The sequence below is a fragment of the Natator depressus genome, chromosome 11 (genome assembly GCF_965152275.1).
Source record: "Natator depressus isolate rNatDep1 chromosome 11, rNatDep2.hap1, whole genome shotgun sequence".
NCBI lineage: Eukaryota > Metazoa > Chordata > Testudines > Cheloniidae > Natator > Natator depressus.
In genome coordinates, this window is record NC_134244.1 from 35,503,433 (window position 1) to 35,520,639 (window position 17,207).

The following is a 17,207-nucleotide window of genomic DNA, read 5'->3' on the forward strand; positions in this document are numbered from 1 at the left end:
AAGGCAACTGGGGCCAAGGAGTTACTGACTCCAAAAAGAAAGAACCTTTGGATGTGACATCACACATTTTTCACCTTAGCACTCATCTAGCAGGTGGCTGGGCACATTTTTCAAGCTCTGCCTAAGACTACACAAAGAGAAATATATACAATTCTAGTTTATATTATTGCACATGATGAAGCTTCAGCAGTTCCATTATAAGTCACTATTTCCAAAGGTTTATAACTGTGCCATAAAAAATTTGTTCTGGACTGAGGCTTGGCAAGCAAGGCCTTTTTAAAGTCATGTTTCAAACTGATTTGTTGGCTGTTTTCAAACTCTGGAGATGGAGAGCCAGGAATTGTTTGCTTGATGGGTGGAAGCAGGCAGGAAAAAATGTGAGCAGTGTCTTTCCAAAAAAAAAAAAAAAAAAATCACCACTCTAACACACAAGTAAGAAAATAGAGTACTTGTTTGGTGCCATGGTGATTTTTTAGGTGTAGTCAATATTCATATTGCTAAAATAATCACTGTATATTTTTGAAGTTTGTAATGAACATTTAAGAGTCACTTCACTATTTTTTTTTAATTCCATTCCAAGTACCTGGGCAAGGAGGCATTACAGGGAGCCTATTTTGGGAGGCAGACTGGAAGATGACATGGAAATATCTGGGGTTTGGGAAATGGAGAAGAATCATAGAAGGCTGCACAGAACACAGGGCAGAGGGATTCCAAAATGGTCAGATAATTATCACTAATGATAAGGATCTTTGAAGGAGTAACCTAAGTATCAACACCATTATAAATAAAGGAGTATAGTATGTAGAATAGGAACTTTTATGTGTTTTCATCAGAAAAAGCAGAGTATATGTTGGTTAGAAGTAAGTGAACACCAAAACGTGCCATTTTTTAAGCTTCTATTAATGACAGGGCTACCTTAACCATAACCAGAAAAATGCACTGAACTTGTACTACAGTAGGGTAAACTATGTGTCTATGGGAAAGAATACATTATTACAAATCCTCTATTATTGCCCAATGGCTAATCGCAAAGAATGTTTCGGATACTTATTTATGCTATTTGAAAGTGGCAGAAGTGGATGAAAATAAAAACTATACTGATCACCAGTTCTCTTTGGTAGAAAACTGCTCCAATAATCTGTCAAGCAGACATTCGGTTTGGTAACTCCAATTCTAGGGAGGAGCAATGTTCCATTCAGAACATATGTAATATATTCAAGGGGCAAAGAATTCGAGTAAAGCTCCTACTGGCTATTTGGGGTCACCAGGTACCTCTGCTGCCTTCAGAACATAAAGTTCTTTGTTCATGCCTCAGCTCTAGATTTGTGATGTCTCATGTAAAGCTAGACATCAGATAAGCAACTAGATGAGAACAGCTGACTGACATATCCCTGTCAAAGACTTGCCACTGGTTAACCAGTGACTCCAGTGATGGCAATTGACTCCTCTTTGGAGGAATATATAGGTAAACTGAAGAATCCCTTCCCCGCCAAAAATCATCATGTGAAAAATTGTTGGAGCGTCTGCAAATAGAGAGAAATAAGAAATGTTAATCTGGATGGAATTGATGAGACAAAAAGTCTTAACAAAAACTACACTTTAGAAGGAGGGAAATAGAAAAAGAGCAAAAGAATCTAAGCTGCAGGAAGGAATAATTCTGAAGGGTAAGAAGCACAGAAGAAGGGAGAGTTTACAGTGAGACTGGGCTGAAGGAGGAAATAAGAGGATTGCTGGGAAGGAGGGAGTTCGTGTTACATATGCCAATTACTTTTACGAAACTGTCAATGTGGCAGGCAGAGCTGGATGCAGAAGATGATATCTCAGAAGAGAGTTTAATGACAGCATCAAAAGTACAAGAGAGACAATCAGGGAAAAAGAATACAGATGAACATAGGAACCACTATACTGAATCACACTGGTAGTGTTAATCAGTGCAGCACAGAGTTATCATGAAGTTTAGGTGGTTTTTTTTTTTTTTAAACCGAGACACACACCACATTTTGAGAACCGCTGCTTTAGGTCATTCATATTACAAGGGACAATTGAGAGAGATGCTTGTGAGTTCCCATAGCAAAACCCTCTGATGGTGAAATACAAACACACATATACTGGCATAGGGATTAAAGGAAGGAACTGGGAGTTAGGAGATCTAGAACACAATGTCTAAAGGACTGATTCTCAATTTATACTAAGGCCCCTTTCCAGTGCTCTCAGCACTGAGTAAAGTCCACTTTACACTGTCAGAGTGGTACAAAGGGGACTATATATGAATGACAAAATAAAACATTAGGAACATAAGAATGGCTCTACTGGGTCAGACCAAAAGTCCATCTAGCTCAGTATTCTGTCTTCCGACAGTGGCCAGTGCCAGGTATCCCAGAGAGAATGAACAGAACAGGTAATCAACAAGTGATCCATCCCCTGTCGCTCATTCCCAGCTTCTGGCAAAACAGCAGCTAGGGACACCATCCCTGCCCATCCTGGCTAATAGCCATTGATGGACCTATCCTCCACGAACTTATCTAGTTCTTTTTTGAACCCTGTTATGGCCTTCACCATATTCTCTGGCAAGGAGTTCCACAGGTTGATTGCGCGTTGTCTAAAGAAATACTTCCTTTTATTTGTTTTAAACCTATTAATTTCATTTGGTGACCCCTAGTTCTTGTGTTATTAGAAGTAGTAAACAACACTTCCTTATCTACTTTCTCTATACCAGTCATGATTGTATAGACCTCAATCATATCTCCCCTTAGCTGTCTCTTTTCCAAGCTGAAAAGTCCCAGTCTTATTAATCTCTCCTCATACGGAAGCCATTTCATATGCCTAATCATTTGTATTGCCCTTTTCTGAACCTTTTCCAATATATCTTTTTTGAGATGGGGCAACCACACCTGCACACAGTATTCAAGATGTGGGCATGCCATGGATTTATATAGAGGCAACATGATATTTTCTGTCCTATTATCTATCCCTTTCTTAATTACTCCCAGCATTCTGTTCGCTTTTTTGACTGCCGCTGCACATTGAGTGGATGTTTTCAGGGAAGATCCCCAAGATCTCTTTCTTGAGTGGTAACAGCTAATTTAGACCCCATCATTTTATATGTATAGTTGGGATCATGCTTTCCAATGTGCATTACTTAGCATTTATCAACATTAAATTTCATCTGTCATTTTGTTGCTCAGTCACCCAGTTTTGAGAGATCCTTTTGTAGCTCTTCGCAGTTTGCCTGGGTCTTAATTATCTTTAGTAATTTTGTATCGTCTGCAAATTTTGCCACCTCACTGTTTACCCCTTTTTCCAGATCATTTATGAATATATTGCATAGGACTGGTCTCAGAACAGACCCCTGGGGGACACCACTATTTACCTCTCTCCATTCTGAACACTGACCATTTATTTACCCTTTGTTTCCTATCTTTTAACCAGTTACCAATCCATGAGAGCACCGTCCCTCTTATCCTGTGGCAGCTTACTTTGCGTAAGAGCCTTTGGTGAGGGACCTTGTCAAAGGCTTTCTGAAAATCTAAGTATACTATATCCACTGGATCCCCTTGGTCCACATGCTTGTTGACCCCCTCAAATAATTCTAGTAGATTGATGAGGCATGATTTCCCTTTACTAAAACCATGTTGACTCTTCCTCAACAAATTATGTTCATCTATATGTCTGACAATATTGTTCTTTATTATAATTTCAACCAATTTGCCTGGTACTGAAGTCAGGCTTACAGGCCTGTAATTGCCAGGATCACCTCTAGAGCCCTTTTTAAAAATTGATGTCACATTAGCTATCCTCCAGTCATCTGGGACAGAAACTGATTTAAATGATAGGTTACAGACTACAGTTAGTAGTTCTGCAATTTCACATGTGAGTTCCTTCAGAACTCTTGGGTGAATACCATCTGGTCCTGGTGACTTATTGCTGTTTAAAGGTTCCAAAGGTTCACCAGTGGTCTTAAAACACAAGAATTAAAAAGGGTGATTCAAAAGGATAAAATTGAAACTACACCGTAAAGAAAACTACGCTATTCAAATTTCTAATAATGTTCATTTAAGATGCAATTTGTTTGGAACATAAAGCAACGTGTTACTCAATGGGAAAGATACAGAGCAAAGAATAGAAACTATACAGCCACTGGCATTTAAAAGAATTTAAGATCATGACGTATGCACAAAGTGAGCATTGTTTACACTGCTCTGGGGGTTGTACAAAGATGTCTTTTTTAATAAGATTGAGCCATATTTTCCATACCAAACACAAAATAATTATATTTCCAGAACTGAGGGGGGAAAAGAACAATCTTCTCCACATATTTCCTTTGATACTGAATACATTTGTTAAAAAAGCCATCTCCTCTGCAAACCATTAGTAAATTTTAAAAACTAGCACAGCAAGTGCTTTATCATAGCATGAGTTTGACTTCTATCTAAAAATATTCATTCAGGGTTCCTTATGCCAGTGAAAGAAAACAGAGCAAACTCCTCCCATCTTGCTGAACAGCTGACATGTATTTTAACTCCCTGGCAACATTTCCCAGATATATCAGGATTCTGTCCTTCAACTCAAAGAGCCCTTCTATTCCTTACAGTGAAAAGACACAGTATAAACTGTAGTATGTTTTTATATAAACATCTACATACACACATTGGGTTTCACTTGCTAGAAAATTACATCAATTTTTATCCAGTTAAGTAACTTTCAGTTCTATAATACCTCATGGTGTATTAGCCATGTAATTCCCCTTCCCATACAGATTTTTTTTTAAAGAAAAAAACTTACATTTTCATCTATATAAGAAAGGATTAGCCCATAATAATCCAACTTTTACTACAGAATATTTTAGATCTATTTAAATCTCATTGAGCTGCAGGAATTTACTAGTCTACCTTCTGTACAGAGGGTTAAATTTCAAACTGCAGGACTGCACCACAGGTGGGGATTCAACTTAAATTATCACAGCTTTTGAATATCCAGAGGACAGCTCAAAGCAATGTGTTCTTTAACACTTCACTGTTGCCTGCTGTACAGCCAGAGAATTTCCTCTTCATTGTACTAACACAAGATGTGATTGTAGAACTCTACAGGGATTCCAGAGTCAACATCTAGGTTCCTCTTCATCTACTAATGCCTTGATGTCAACTTGCAGACACCCGCTGAGTTCTACAATAGTATATAGTCAGCAACACTTACAGTGAAGAGGAATTCCTGCATTCAGACAGCAGGCAGCAATGTGAACCTAAATCAGAATTCCAGATCTGCAGTTAGAGAAGGTAGTAAAAGTTGGGGCGGGGGGGGGGGGCCAGAGAATACAGGCCAGAGAACTTCCCCAAAATAATTCCTAGAGCATCTTTAGAAAAACTTCCAACCTTGATTTTAAAAAGATCAGTGATAGAAAATTCACCATTGTTCCAATGGTTAATATTCTCACCATTAAAAATTTACACATTGTCTCCAGTCTGAATTTGTCTAACTCCAACTTCCAGCCACTGGATTGTGTTATACCTTTCTCTGCTAGATTGAAGATCTCATTACTAAATATTTGTTCCTCATGTAGGCACTTATAGATTAATCAAGTCACCCCTTAACCTTCTCTTTGTTAAGCTAAATAAGATCAAGGAAGCCAATCACTATAAGACATTTTTCTAATTCTTTAATCATTCTCAAAGCTCTTCTCTGAATCCTCTCCAATTTACCAACATCCTTCTTGAATTGTGGGCACCAGAACGGGACAGTATTTCAGCAGCAGTTGTACCAGTGCCAAACACAGAGGTAAAATAACCTATCTACTCCTTCTCAAGATTCTACAGTTTATGTATCCCAAGATCACATTAGCTCTTTTGGTCATAGCATCAAAACCAGGAGCTCCTGTTCAACTGATTATCCACCACAACCTCCAGTCTTTGTCAGTCACTGCTTCCCAGGATAGAGCCCCTCACCCAGTAAGTATGGCTTACATTCTTTGTTCCCAGATGTATACATTTACATTTAGATGTATTAAAAATACAGATTGTTTTCACCCTGTTTATCAAGTGGTTCTTCTTCCTTTCATTTAAGCTTCACTCACTGAACAGTTATGTTGATTCATTATACTATAATCAGTTAGTTTAGATGAACAAGCCTTCTCTTATTTCCCACCCCGTCCATCCCTCCCAGACCATCTCCGTCTTTACACCCTGAATAATCAGGGGCCTGCTGTCTCATTGATTTGTATATGTAATTTCCATTATAATAATGGCAGCTTACACACACACACACACACACACACACACACACACACCAAGGAAGAACAATTAGCCCCAACTAACAGTGGATTTAGAAACTTTCCTCTTCCCACTTTCATGTAAACCAGCAGCAGTATTGGACTTCATGGAGGGAAGATTTCTCTCTAGCTTATGACAGGTTTCAGAGTAACAGCCATGTTAGTCTGTATCCACAAAAAGAAAAGGAGCTTATACTCAAATAAATTTGTTAGTCTCTAAGGTGCCACAAGTACTCCTTTTCTCTAGCTTATGAAATGCACGTCCCTCTTTAAATATTGCTAAAGTTGATCTGCTAGAATTTACTTTTATTTCCAGCTCAAAAAATACTTCATTCATTTGCTCTTCAGATGACAGATACAGTACCTTCTAAGCCTATTCCAGAGGAAACTGAAATCCCTAGGTTCTGCTACAAGAGGTTTCTCCTTTTCTCTCCTTCCAACTCCTTTGCAAGTTACTCAGCATGAACACTGATTTCTAAGTGTCTCCCAGTTGAACTGCTGTCTTTGCATATAGACGAAAGCATCCCTTGATGATACACAGTTGGGATGATAATTCAGTTATTCATTTCCTACATAACGGACTGCTAATAAAAATAATTATTTATTGTTTAAAAAAAAAAACCCTCTCCATTTTTGAATGGCTTTTCCCTTCAATATATCTTTGACATACTATTCATCAACTTCTTACTTCATATTGGCCCTTATTTTTCCTTTTGATAGGATACCATCCATCCTGGACAAAGACTTGAAATGGCCCTGCCTACTTTTCTTTATTTACACATTATCCTCCGACACATTTTGTTACTCTACTATCTACATTCCCTAATCCTCTAAAGTTTCCTTGATCTTGTTCCCACAGCAACACTCTCTGATAGTGAAGGGCTATAACATTACCACTGAAGACTTTACAAACACACAGTGATTTCTGACCTGACAAATTGTACTGGGAGTCAAACCAACTCTCACATGGAGCAGTTAAGAGCAACACACGATTGTGTCAGACAACTATTTGATGCTGTTTCACTTTAAACAGATCTGATATAAATCACTGTATATGGCAGCTATCTAAAAAGTGCTGGTTATAATCAGTTCAACTGCCTGTATGGCAGGTAAACATTGAACATTTAAAAGTAAACTAACATGGCTCTTTATGAGATCTAGATAGAAAACAGTCAATTTTCTCAGTTACAAATATGCGGGGGGGAGGGGAGGGGAATTTCATAGTAAAGCTGTTACTGTTGCCAGTTTGATTTTTCTCCTTTTTTTGTTGCATTGTTTTCTAAACATATTTTCTGTGCTCCTTACAGTTGCATATATTTTTATCTTATCTAAGACTAGACTCCTGGTTAGGACCCCAATGGACCTGTGTTTATCAATCATACTCCCAGGTGGACACTTGTTAAGAATTCATTCATGCATTTCACAACGACTGGCAGCATCCGCCCAGGAGAGGACAAAAAATGGAATTGTAGAGGTGATCCGACTCTGGATTTAGGTGAATTGAAGGCATGTGCTTTCTCACAACTAATTCTAGCTAGGGCTACTAATTAGCATCATAAGCACAACAGTCTTACTCTCGTTCACCCATAAAAATATTCCTGTATACTGATTAAAATTTCACACTTCCAGAACGGTTTCTGATATAAGTATGCATTCTGTTAACTGCATAATAAAACAGAGAGTTACTAAATAATTCCATGCAGAACTCCAGCAAAGATTCTGTTTGCTACATGTGACTAAAGTGAAAGCATTGCTCCTAAATTTTCAGAGGTACTAATGAACTTCACATTTCTTTCATAACTACCACCACTGGGAACTTCGCTTTTAGAGGATCTCACACCATTAATGGAATTTCATAACAGAGGGTTCATAGATTGGATGTAAACCTTTAGAACTTTAGTATAAGTGTTATCTGACTGTTTCACAGCTACAATTTATTGGCTGAATGCTGCAAAGTCTAATATAATAAATTAATCTGATGTTAGTGTTTACAAAAGAGATACTATATAATTCAATTTTAAAATAACAGTTCATTGTGCTTAACATTTTCTAAATAGTTCTGAAGATTTGTAGGGAAGATAATGGATTCAATTCACTGAAGATGCATACAAGAACCTCCCCCCACCGCCCAAATCTGCATCACACTCCCCCCTCCCTTGTTGTAACCTGCGTAAGCAATGCATCAACCTCAATGCTCATGAAAATCAGGAGATTTCAAAGTCTCATGATTTTAAATCAGTGTTAAATTTTGGATTCTGAGTTTTGAGCCTCTGGAGTACGTTGGGTCAGGTTTCAAGCTTTCCTCTGCAACTGGGAGGGCTAGATACTTACTTTTTGGAAAAAGGAAAGTGGAGTTTCACAATCACTTATCTCCAATCATTATATTTTTAAGAAATAAAACCAAAAATCTCTGGACTTGCAATAAAATTGTAAGAATCAGCAATACTATATAGGCCACAATAGTAATCCCAATGATTGATGAAGCACAGAGACTGCTTAAAGGTCATAAAAGCTAGTCTATTTAAAAACAAAAAACAAAAAACATAACCTAGCAGCAATTTTCTCATGATATAACCCCTAGTTGTCAAAGAGGCAGGAAAGTGCAGAATGTATTTTAAAACGTGCTTAAAAGAACCTGGATTACTCTTCATTTTATTTATTTATACCAGTACAGATTCTCTAACCTGATCAAGACCAGTGATGAGCTGCCAAAATCTTAACAACGGGTTCCCTCCTCACCCCACGAGGGGGTCATTGCCCACCCCCGCCCCCCGGGACTCCTGCCCCATCCAACCCCCCCACGTTCCTTGATGCCCCCCCACCCCCAGGACCCCTGCCCTGTCCCCTGACTGCCCCCAGAATCGGGCAGGAGGGGCTCGTGGGCCACCGTAGTGGGTGCCCACCCCACCCCTAAGAGATAGAGGCACCTGCCAGGGGGCAGAGGTGGGGAGTCCCGGAGGTGCTTACCTCGGGCAGCTCCCAAGAAGCATCCGGCAGGTCCCTCTGGCTCCTAGGGGCGGGGGAGCATAGCTGGGGGGGAGCGGGGGAGTGGCTGCTCCCCCACTGATCATATCAAAAGTGGCGCCTTAGGCGCCGACTCCCTGGGTGCTCTGGGGCAGGAGCGCCCCTGGGGAAAATTTGGTGGGTGCAGAGCACCCACCGGCAGCTCCCCGCACCGTGCCCAGCCCCAGCTCACCTCACCTCCGCCACCGCTCCGAACGCACCGCCCCCCTCTGCTTCTCCGCCCCCGCCCCCCCCCGCTTCCCGCGAATCAGCTGTTCAGCGGGAAGCCAGGGAGCACAGAGCGGCTTCCCGCTCAGGCCGAGGTGAGGTGGGGCAGGGAGCGATTCTCCTGCGCGCCCCCCCCGGGTTACCTGCTGCGGTGCGGACGGCCCTCCTCACCCCCCCGCCTCACCTCTGCCTCCCTGGGCCTGAGCGGGAAGCCGTGGCCTGCATCTCAGCCTGCCCCAGCTTCCCACGTGAACAGCTGATTCACGGGAAGCCTGGGGGGGGCAGAGAAGCAGGGCTGGGCAGCACGTTCAGGGGAGGATACGGAGGCAGAGCAGAGGTGAACTGGAGCTGGGTGTGGGGTGGGGAGCTGCCGGTGGGTGCTCTGCACCCACCAAATTTTCCCCTTGGGTGCTCCAGAGCTGGAGCACCCATGGAGTCGGCGCCTAAGGCACCACTCTTGGCCGTTAAATTTAGAGGCCCTTTTAGAACCGGTTGTCCCTCGCGGAACAACCGGTTCTAAAAGGGCTTCTAAATTTAACAACCGTTTCTAGCTAACCGGTGCAAACCGGCTCCAGCTCACCACTGATCAAGACCATATAATAGCATTAAGACACATTGCCTAGGCCCTAGGGAGCACCAGGTATTTCCTCCAATCAGCTTAGCTCCATGCACAAACTTTTTTGTTTGGTTGCCTTGAAGTCTTTTTGAATACATTTCTGCTTTTACCTCCTTTATCTTTCTCCATCTCATCACCACAGAATAATGTAATGAGATTTGTAATGACAAAAAAATAGTGAACTCCCCCCTATTATTTTGATGTACTTTAACTAATGAAAAACTGTGAGCAGCAGCAGAGATGCTGAAGCAGTCTGCAGATTTAATAAGACAACTGCAAAAAACACATACTTGGAAAATGGTTTTCAAACCCATAATGGCTATGTCATAAATATAAAGGGAAGGGTAACCACCTTTCTGTATACAGAACTATAAAATCCCTCCTGGCCAGAGGCAAAACCCTTTCATCTGTAAAGGGTTAAGAAGCTAGGATAACCTCGCTGGCACCTGACCAAAATGACCAATGAGGAGACAAGATACTTTCAAAGCTGGAGGGTGGTGGTGGGGGAGGGGGGACAAAAGCTCTGTCTGTGTGATGCTTTTGCCGGGAACAGAAAAGGAAGGGAGTCTTAGAACGTAGTAAGTAATCTAGCTAGATATGCGTTAGATTTCTGTTTTGTTTAAATGGCTGTTAAAATAACTGTGCTGAATGGGATGTATATTCCTGTTTTTGTGTCTTTTTGTAACTTAAGGTTTTGCCTAGAGGGAATCTCTATGTTTTGAATCTCATTACCCTGTAAGGTATTCACCATCCTGATTACAGAGGTGATTCTTTTACTTTTTCTTTAATTAAAATTCTTCTTCTAAGAACCTGATTGCTTTTTCATTGTTCTTAAGATCCAAGGATTTGGGTCTGTGTTCACCTATGCAAATTGGTGAGGATTTTTATCAAGCCTTCCCCAGGAAAGGGGGTGTAGGGCTTGAGGGGAAGACGTCTCCAAGTGGGCTCTTTCCCTGTTCTTTGTTTAACACGCTTGGTGGCGGCAGCATAAGGTCCAAGGACAAAAGGTAAAAGTTTGTACCTTGGGGAAGTTTTAACCTAAACTGGTAAGAATAAGCTCAGGGGGTCTTTCATGCAGGTCCCCAAATCTGTACCCTAGAGTTCAGAGTGGGGAAGGAAACTTGAAAGGCTAGATGCTGAACATTATTTTAAAATGGAAGTTTAAATACTGTAGAAATTGATGGCTCAGCTCCCTCCCCTCTCTCTCTTGCCAAGCTCTTTCTACCCCTCCAGTGAAGAGAATTTTCCCCAACATTTGCATAAGTCTGCTTTTTGCTGTGAGACATTTTTATAGTGTTTTTGTTTGGAAAGCGAATGTGTCTGTATTCTGTCAGAAACCATTTTATCTTTAATTTAAAATTATGTAATAAATAGAACTTTTGATAGTACAAATTAATCCTATTTTGATCTTCCAAAGATAAATAATCAGGTTAGCTATATACCTGTTTGCAAAATTGCCTCTAGAATTTACCAACATAGGCACAAAATCTACTTGCCTGTCTTCCACCATGATATATTATAAGGATGTACCAGCTAATGATATTTTATTCACATCACTAGAAAATGTCAAACTCACTCGAGTATTGGTATAATGCATACTGCAGCTCACAAGGGTCAAGAATCTTTTTTCTGAAGCTATAAATCTCGACATTCTTACCTGCTCTGAATTCAACTCCAGCCGAAGAGAAACTGGTCAAATTTACCCCCTTTTTTCCCCAAAGATACCAGAAAAAAGGATTCATCTACAGTAGTTTCTATCAAATGATTGATTTTTCCCCTCAGTAGGTACAAGAAACATGCATGCAAACATTTAACCTTTGGGAAATAATCATGAGAAGCTTCTCCCAAAGCCCATCACAGCGTAACAGATGGTAAAAATTCCAAAGAACAAAGTCCTGTAAATACATCACTGAAGACCATTACACCAGTGCTAAACCATATATAAGTTTCCAGCCTAAAAAAAAAAAAATACCTTTATCAATTTTCTAGAATTAAAGGTTTCAAAAGGTATCAGATTTCAAATTTAGCACAAATTAATTTTCTAAACTCAAACATTTATCAATAAACGTGTCCAGCGATTTCTTTAGAGACTGTTTAAAATGCATTTCATCACCAACAACTGCTTGCTAACTAACCGGGATTAGCAGCATTGTCTCTGTAAGTCCACCTGACTGTATGAGTAAGACAAAAACATAAGGCTGTTACTTTATTATTTGGTAATTTAAGCAAAGGAAATCACTATTCCAAATCCTGTCCTTTCTAGATTACCCAATCTTTCCAACAACTTCATTCAGATGGAGGATTAGGAATTGTTTTGGTGTACAAAAGCATTTCACTGGATCCTCCTTTTCAGAAGTTAACTTTTTAACCCTTTTATTTCTTAAACCATTATCAAACCAAAGTTTGGTGGCTAGCAACCAACACAATTATGGACCAACATGAATAGCAACAGATGGGACAAGCAGCACACACAAACGTCTAAGTTATTAAATTAGTTTAATACTTTCAATTTTTCAAGTATGTTGTATTTGAAAAATAATTTAAAAAAGGGGCACCAAGTCATTTGAACCCATGTACAGGAGGGCATTATTATTGTATAAAGCATCTTAGCTTTTATATTCTGCTTCCTCTACTTACACAGAACTCTCAGAATCATTGGAGAACCAGGCATATGAGAGAAGAACAACAGAATTAAGATCCACCATTTTGATGCAATTAATAAAACAGCTATTTTTTTCCAACTCTAGGTGAAACAAAGGAGAAGGAAAATCAAGTTTTCAAACATAAAAAGGGACAACTGATAGTCCCGATTCTAAAAGGGATATTTTAGACAACAGAAACCACATAAAACACTGATGAGTCTCATGGTGCATTTTTTGTTATAAAAGTTAAATATATAAAACAATTCTAAAATTTAAATAGAAATATAAATTCTGGTTGGTAGAAGTATTTCTATGACATAAGCATGGATTTACACTTTTTATCTAAGACCTGATTCTGCAGTCCTTATTTCAGAAAATTACCGGTTAAGTTGGACCAGTGTATTGTTTTAGTAGCTGGACAGTCAGAAAAAACTACATTAAAGAATAACAGACATTTCTTTGAAACTCAATGTTTTGGTCAGCAAACTCAGACCATCTTCAGGAAATAATTAAAACTGCTAATAGATGGACCCAGTTGAAATGAGTAAGGAAGAAACAATGACAACATTAATTTTCAAAGCAACAGTTATTTCAGAGTTGTTAAGTTGCCTGTAAATATGCCTGCAGTGGTAAACAGAGTAAGTTTTATTAGCTGCACTTTTTTAAAAAATGAAATGCACTAGCTGACAGATATCTTAAGAGGTATTAAAGAAACAGGCTATTCTACTGATTTACAGCAAAAATATAGCAATCAGAATTCAAGTCATAATTCACCAAAAGTAATACATGACATGCTTCAGGCCTAAGGAAATTGTAAGAACAGCTGAAATGGCATCATCTAGCAATTCAAACTCTTTTAAAAATGAAATAAGTATAAACAAGGAACTTAAAAGATTTCAGAAGTACAGTTATAATGCACTATTTGCATGTTCTCACATTACTATTACGTGCTTGCTCTTTTGCTGGAGCAACGAAAACTTGATTTGCATGCCCGAAGTCTTGTAAACACAAGAAATAACCCTCTCTTGTTCTACCTCTATTAACTGTTTACCCCTCTTTTAAATATCAGTTCTTAATGACTTATTAATAATAAGTATAGACTTGCTACAAGGCTATAATTTTATAAATACCTGTTCCCAAAAGATTCATAAATGAGGTGGATATATGGGACTTGAAACAGATCTATCCAGAAATCCAAATTTTATTTTCTTCTTCTGCTAATCTAATAATCTTAAATCAAATAATTCTATTCCCATTTATAGTCTCACATTCCAGAAAGTGTTTATGTCAATACGTAAGTGTGTTCATTTATAAAAACTGGAAAGTAAATTGTATTACTTTGGAATATATGGCCTGATTATCAACGGTGCTGAACACCTGCAGTCCCTAACTAAGAGAATGAGTCTTACGGGCATTCAGGCCAATGATCCTCCCCTTTTTGCTATTTTGTATATCTGATTCCTCTTAGCTCCCTGATTCCCCAAAACAGAGCAAGAGTAATTTTGTTTATGACAGCAGTTACTGTATTTTCTTCCTCAATGATCAATCCCTCATCTATTTATATTCCAGATTTTGTTTCTATTAATTTTACAAAAAATATACACTACTTCCATCTACATATTAAAGCATTACTACGCTGGCCACTCAAATTTTAAAGAAAAAATCATGAACTATCATGGATTTAACCATACAGATAAGAAAGGAAGATAAGCAAAAAAGACAGAATGACTACAATGTTAGAGCATTAGAAATGACACAGAACTGAAAATGCCTACAACTAAAATAACTGGTCTGCACCAATGGTATTTCATATCAGCACTGTCAAGTAAAAGAAAATAAAAAGTAAATTTTTCTTATCTGTGACACTAAAAGGATTTTAGATTGTTAAAACAGACAGACAATTTTAAAAACTGGGTTTCATTTTTTCATACTGAAGCTGTCTGTTCACTTTTTGCATTTCACATTGGACAATTACCAAAGACCTGAACAATTAGCTTCACTTTTCCCAATATTCAGTTAATTTCCTGGCCCTCATATATTAGAACATTGCTGCAATGCTTCAGCTGCAGTGATCTGAGGAATTTTTCTTCTATGTAATTAAACATTTGTTAGATAGCACTGTAACTAGAGTTTTGGGGTCCTGAGAATTTTCTAGTCTATCGCCAACCATTACATGGACAAGGATATGAATAAGCAGGTACTGACTTGCTTCTGAAGAAATTCCTTTCATAACATTCTAAGAGAAAATTACAGCTACACCCATTAAATAATCCCAATATGAATTCCAAGTAGCTTGTTTTTCTTAACACGGAAGCAAGAGTGTGTGTCTTTGTATTATCTAGCCATTTGAGTAAAATATTATTTACGTCAAAGACAGAATAACTTGTCTTACGAGGAGAGAAAACAAGCATATGAAAGTTCTCCGATTCTTTTGGTTCAAGGTTCATAGTTTTGGTTCCTATTCTTGACTAGGTGAATGCTTGTGTTCATCTCCAACTAATCTCATCCTCAAACTGTTGGGGTTTTTGTTAGTTTTGCAAAACAAACTTTCCCCCCCCATTTTGTTTCCACAAATGCGAAATACAATCAACACGTGTGTTTACATGACATTTCATCACATGAACTCTACTTCAGGTGACACCATAAGAGCACTGGATAAAGAGAGAGAGCGAAGAAAGTTATAGCTGAAGGACCCAATCACTTAGTATCTGCCAGCCAACCAGCGTTGTCTGAAGTATTGCTTTAGTCTCTTTCAAGTCTGTTTCCCTTTCAAGATGGTTTGTGTTTAGAAAAAAGCATTTACTGCGTTTGATTCCGCCAGTCAGATTAGTCACAATTGCAGCCCCTTCCAGAGACCCAGAGAGCTGCCTCGTGCCGAGGCGCAGCCATAACCGTCCCCAGGTATTACCTTTCAAAAGCTACAGTTCCACAACGGCCCTTTGTTGCTGAGGTGGTGGATGTGCCCTGCTCAAGGTGCTGTGGGCACCTACCCCTCCCTCCCCCCCCCTTCCCGTCAGCTGAACTTCCACTTTCCAATCCGCGCAGACCCGGTAACCTCGGCCAGGGGAAAGAGGCGAGCAGCTGCCTGCAGCTCGGCAACGGCCAGTGAAAGCTCACGCGAGCCAGCAGCAGAGGACGGCGGTGCCTGCGCACACGAGACGCGGGGCTGGGGCCCTCACACTTGCCATGAGTTGCTGTGCTTACCCGCAGGGAGGCAGGGCTGCCGCTGCCCGCCAGACGCGGTCGCCCGTTCCCTGGGCTGGGCGCGCAGCGCTTGGCCCCCCGGGGCAGCTGACTGGGCTCCATTCCGGCCGGGCCGGGGCGGGACTCCACGCTGGCCGGGAGGCGCGCCCGGCACAGCTCCTCGGCTGCCCTCCTCCCCCGTCACCTGTTTGCAAGGGGCTCCGGGAGACGTCGCGGCTCCGCAGCCCAGCGCCAGCCGCACCCCGGGGCGCGAGTATCCCCCCCTCCGCCCCCAGGGCAGCCATGGGGCGCGTTACAAACCACACCTTGGAAAACTCGACAGGCGGAGCCGTCCCCTGCTGCTGCTGCTGCCGCCGCGGGCCGCTCTTCCCCTGCCGCTCCGGCTCGGGCTGAACAGCGGCTTCCCTCCCAGCCGCTCGCAGGGTTCCCTGCTCCCGGCACAGCCCCACTCCGCCCCGGCCAGCGCAGCCTCTCGCTCCTCTCCCCGCCGCGGGGAGGCGGGGCAGGGCTGGCCTTCCTTCGCGCTGGAATTTTCCTCTTTCCCCGGCTGCTCCGGGCCCCGCTTCCCCCAACCCACCACTAGGGCGTGCGGAAGGCCGGGCGGAGAGCCCTACAGGTGGGGAGAGACGGGGGCGGAGAGCCCAGGCCGCTCGAGAGGCGGGGCACACACAGCGAAAGGTCTGGCTGTCACCACCTGCCCGCCTTATCCTGGTCGGGGGGAGGGTGCAATTCCCCGAGTGGGAGTCCCGCGAGGCTGCTTTGGCGTGGGGGAGATAGGCGAGGGCCGCCTCTCATCAGCCCCTTCTTCCTTCCGCACCAGCGATCAGACCTAGTCTCTGTTAAAGATACACGTCCCTGCCTGCTCCGCGCAAGCCCTAGGACTGAAGGGGGCAAGTCTGCGGCGTTCTCTCTCCTCTGGTCCCTTTGATCCTGTCTGGCTGCGCAAAACGAAAATTAGAGGGCAGGCAAAATTGAAACTGATTAGTCTGAAAGCACCCGGTGCCCTGTTGTTGCCGTGCAAATATACGACCGAGGGCAGGTTTTGCTTGTTCTTATGTCCTAGCATAATGTTGCAATGTTTGGGTTGCCAAAACTCAGATGATAAATTAAAACAAAAAAAAATTCCCTTAACTAAAAAGTTATTTCCTTGAATAAAATCTAAATGGGGCCTCGTGGAGATGTTGTCAATTTAATCACATTTGTCTCTTTCCCCACGTTCATTGTTACAAGTAACAACTATTGTTCTACAACA

The 17,207-nt window shown here is 41.2% G+C and overlaps 1 protein-coding gene across 2 annotated transcripts in view; it reads right to left on the bottom strand.

The window, feature by feature from the left end:
• COBLL1 (cordon-bleu WH2 repeat protein like 1) overlaps positions 1-16,395 on the bottom strand; it is a 120,901-nt gene extending 104,506 nt beyond the window's left edge. For both annotated transcript variants that reach the window (XM_074967455.1, XM_074967453.1), the window contains exon 1: positions 16,261-16,395. The gene's annotated coding sequence lies outside the window, so the exon portion shown is untranslated. The remainder of the gene's footprint in view (positions 1-16,260) is intronic.
• Positions 16,396-17,207: the final 812 nt, after the last annotated feature.